The sequence below is a fragment of the Nematolebias whitei genome, chromosome 21 (genome assembly GCF_014905685.2).
Source record: "Nematolebias whitei isolate Nwh7 chromosome 21, NemWhi1, whole genome shotgun sequence".
Lineage (NCBI taxonomy): Eukaryota > Metazoa > Chordata > Actinopteri > Cyprinodontiformes > Rivulidae > Nematolebias > Nematolebias whitei.
Window position 1 is genome coordinate 29,532,786 of NC_056518.1, and position 482 is coordinate 29,533,267.

Here is a 482-nt window from a genome sequence, read left to right on the forward strand (position 1 = left end):
GGGGGGGTCATATTGGGAACCATCTGACTGGGGGGTCATGTTGGGAACCATCTGACTGAGGAAGTCATGTTGAGAACCATTTAACTGGGGGGTCATGTTGAGAACCATCTGATTAAGGGGGGTCATGTTGGGAACCATCTGACTGGGGGGTCATGTTGGGAACCATCTAACTGGAGAGTCATGTTGGGAACCATCTGACTGAGGGAGTCATGTTGAGAACCATTTAACTGGCAGGTCATGTTGAGAACCATCTAATTAAGGGGGGTCATGTTGAGAACCATCTAATTAAGGGGGGTCATGTTGGGAACCATTTAACGGGGGGTCATGTTGGGAACCATCTGACTGGGGGGTCATGTTGGGAACCATTTAACGGGGGGTCATGTTAGGAACCATCCAACTGGGGGGTCATGTTTGGAACGATCTCACTGAGGTTTTTTTTTGTTAGGAACCATCTGACTGGGGAGGGGGGGATGTTAGGAACC